Source organism: Miniopterus natalensis, chromosome 4 (assembly GCF_054644295.1).
Source record: "Miniopterus natalensis isolate mMinNat1 chromosome 4, mMinNat1.hap1, whole genome shotgun sequence".
Classification (NCBI taxonomy): Eukaryota; Metazoa; Chordata; class Mammalia; order Chiroptera; family Miniopteridae; genus Miniopterus; species Miniopterus natalensis.
In genome coordinates, this window is record NC_142084.1 from 64,288,136 (window position 1) to 64,292,085 (window position 3,950).

General features: G+C 39.9%; 1 pseudogene; it reads right to left on the minus strand.

The window, feature by feature from the left end:
• Nucleotides 1–648: 648 nt before the first annotated feature.
• LOC107525697 (lupus La protein homolog pseudogene) lies at nt 649–3,639 on the minus strand (annotated as a pseudogene).
• Between the last annotated feature and the right edge of the window lie 311 nt (nt 3,640–3,950).

Genomic DNA, 3,950 nt, shown 5'->3' on the forward strand with positions numbered 1-3,950 from the left:
AATGTTTAAAAAATAGATATACAACATGCATATACGTAATTGCAAAATGTGACAATGCTCTAAAAATGCAAAGATGTAACCATAGTTCTTCCCTGATTAAAACTACTCCCAGACATACCTGTTCCTCTACAACTGTAATCTGGGCTCTGGTAGTTCTGCCTCTCACTGTTTCAACTCAGCCAAAATTCAAGAGAATGTTCAGCTGGCCTCAGATAATGCCATGACCTTTTCCAGCTCTGGGCATTTCTGCCTCCCTTCTGTTCTGCAAATTGATCTCTCCTGCATATTTTATTTTAGGCTATATATGCATATAGTCTTTTTTTAATTTATTGGGTTATAGCTTACATATAATGAGTGCACAGTTCTTTTTTTGTTCTTTTTATATAATATATATTTTATTTGTTTGTACTAATACATTCTCATATTCCAAAGGCAATTTAGTACAAGAATCTTTCTTTTGATATTTGAATAATCTGAAATAACATACAACTGTACATTAAAAAGATCCTCATTTGAATAACAAAAAAAGACAAGCTAGACAACAAAAAATTTTCCTTTCTTACAGGTGGACATTTGGTGTTCTTTTTTAAAACCTCCAAAGACAAACACAGCTGAAAACCTAATTAAAATAAAAGTTTATTTACTAAACTACTGGTCTCTGGCACCATTTTCTGTTTCCTGCTATTTTGATGCAGGCTCTGCTTTGTCTGTTTCTTCTCCTGCTCTTTTTACTGGTCCAGATGCACCATTTTCATCATGCTCATCATCACTATCCAATTTTGTTTTCTTGCCCTGGAACTGTACTTTCCCTTTAGCAGACCCAGTCTGGGCAGCTTTATTTCCCTTTAAATCTGCAACCTTTTGACTTCCATTTGTTTAGGGATTCTTGTTGATCTTCTGTGATTTTTTTTCAATGCTTCTTTTTCCACGTCTCCATCTAGTACTTCCCATGTCGCTTCTTTGTTTCTTAATTATAGGTTACCATTATTGGCATCTTTGGCTTTTTCCAGTGCTTCCTTAGCTTTTTCTTTAAACTGAATTATTCCCTCTTTTGCTTCTCTGACAAAATCTATCCATTTTATTTCACCGTGGTTGGAGAGAAGGATGTGCAAGTCTTCTCTACAGGTCTGATCATCTAGGTCCCCCGAAAATTTCCACAAGCAGCCAGTCTTCTAGAGATTTCATTTCAGCATTTTCTGCTAACTTTTGTTTTTCTTCTCGTTCTTTTTTGGCTCGTAATTTAGCTTCCACTTTATTTTGCTTGCTTTCTTTCTTCTTCTTTTTTTTTTTGCAAAGTAATCTTCCTTGATCCCGGCCGGGCGTGGCTCAGCGGTTGAGCGTCGACCTAGGATCCAGATGATCGGGTTCAATTCCCTGTCAGGGCACATGCTCGGTTGTGGGCTTGATCAATGACTCTCTCATCATTGATGTTTCTATCTCTCTCTCTCTCCCTCTCCGTTCCTCTCTCTGAAATCAATAAAGATATATATATTTTTTAAAAAGTTTCTTAAAAAAAAAAGTAATCTTTCTTGAAAAGTGTTAGCAGGTCTGTGTCTTTGTACTTTTGTCCAGGGATCTCCACAAACTTTTTAGCAGATTCAATGCTGTCAAACACAGCAAATAGGGATCCTTTAAATGCTTTGTGCAGTGTTCTCCTCATCTGAATATTTAGTACTTGACCTTTATCTTCTAACCATTCTTTTATGTCATCAAGGGTTGCATCAGTAGGGAAGCCTTTAATATACACAGGTCTGTTTTTTACATTGTTTTTATATCCATCCATCACCTCAGGTAGGGATTTGTTTGGAGATCTTCTGATTTGGGTTTTATCTTCACTTATTTCCATGAAGTCTGCCTTGATTTGCTCAATGCTCCTACTATTACGTTAAAGTCTGTTGTTAGATGGTTTAACCTGTTGAATTTTATCATTATTTCCAAAGGTACCCAGCCTTCATCCAGTTTAATTTGTTCCTTTAAAAATTTGTCTCGTGGCAAATTGAGGTCACCAAAATAATACTCAATTTAGTGACAGATTTTGGCCTCCAGAGCAGCCATTCTTTCATCACCATTTTCAGCTTTTGTGGTTATCTTTAAGGTCCTGGTCCCACAGAGCCGGGCCACCACCACATGGCCTCTTCTGACGAGTGCGCAAAGATGGAGACTCAAATGTGCAGTTGTTAAGTGTCAACATCTTGCACGTTTACAACTGTGTGCATCCGTGTGGCCATTCCCAGAAGCAGGACAGAGAACATTTTCATCACTCCGGAGTTTCTTCCTGCCCTATTCAGTTAATGATTATCCTCACTCACCTAGTAGTAGTGTGCTGGTAAATGTTTAACAGTGGGCTTTTGAAATGACAGAGAGACAGACAGACATTGACTCGTTCCACCCATCCATGGACTCCTTGGTTGCTCCTTATGTGTGCCCTGACCAGGAGCAAATCGCAACCTTGGCTTATCAGGACAACACTCCAACCAACTGAGCTGCCCAGGCAGGGCCACATTACACCATTGGTGTGGTGTAGATATTTCCACCACAGCCAATTATCAGGGAATTGGAAAGAATGTTAACAATAACGTTGAGCCAGGACGAGCTGACTGTAGCTCCCCACTACCCAGGGACACCTTAGATTCTGATTTCTGTCCCCATAGATTCATTCTGCATGTTCTAGACCTTCATATAAAGGGAACGGCACAGTTTGAGCTCTTTTGTGTCCCCACTTCTTTTGCTCTGCACAATATTTTTGAGATTCATTCAGGTGGTTGCATCTAACAATAATTTGTTCTTTGATAGTCCACAGTGTGTGGTCGGCAACTGCCCTTCCCAGAGAACCTTCTTGAGAAGGTTAAAGAGATCGAGTCTTTTTCTAATAATCAGGATTTTCCGTTCGCATCGCTTCTCCACCTTCTGGCTAAGATCGAGTGCAGAATTTTCAGTTCTCCTGGGTTCCTACTTGGGGTCTAAGCTCACATGCCACCTTTTCTACAGAGTCTGATTCTCCTGCTTCTTGCCACTCTCCAGCTTCTTGGCATTCCTAGTGCACCTGTTTGTTCCTGGTTGGTGGCTCTTGCTGCATGCTGACTCATATCCCTGCGCTTTCATTTTGCTTTTCCTATTGGTTATGAGTGTTTTGAGGGCATGAAGATGTTGGATTGTCTTTTCTCTCCCTGTCCAGCTTCTTGGAGTTGGAGCTTCACACATAATGCTACGTGAATAAATGAAATGGGTATCCCTGTCCTTGGGGGGATGCATTTCCTGCTAATTACCTGCCTCTCAGCACTTGCTATAGAATGTAAGGTTTTGTTATTGAGGTTACAGTACAGACGCACGCCCTTGCCTCCTCTATCTTTATTAGTGAGCACATTTTGCTCCGTAACTTCTCCCTGTTACATATCTCTCCACTTATCATTGCTTCCAATCACATTGCTCTTAGTACATCTGTTCCCTGGTCCCAGAGACTTGGGTGTCTACTAAATCACGCCCTCCACCCCCAAGAAATAAATTTCTAATAGCTTTGTTGATAGATTCAATCCAAGGTGACATTTATCTTGTTTAGCCACAATCTAGCAATACTATCACATGTGTACACACTTTCTATCTCCACATGCACCCTGAACTTTATCTATCTCACCTGTGCATTAACTGAAAGAACGGCTGACCTCATCCTTTTGGGAAGCAGTTTAGCACTATCTGGAATACTCTGTGACCCAGGAATTCTATTTTTAGGCATATAACCTAGGAAACTCTTGCCTTTGTATGACCAGGAGACACACACATTAATGTTCTTGAAGGCAAAAATCTGGAAATGACACAAATATCCATCGATGGGAAAGTGGAAAAATATGTCTTAGCATAGTCTCACAAAGAAATATTAAGCAGCAGAAGACTCACAAATGACAGCAACATCAAAAAGTCTTAGGAACACAAAGTGATGGAAGACTCTTCTATGA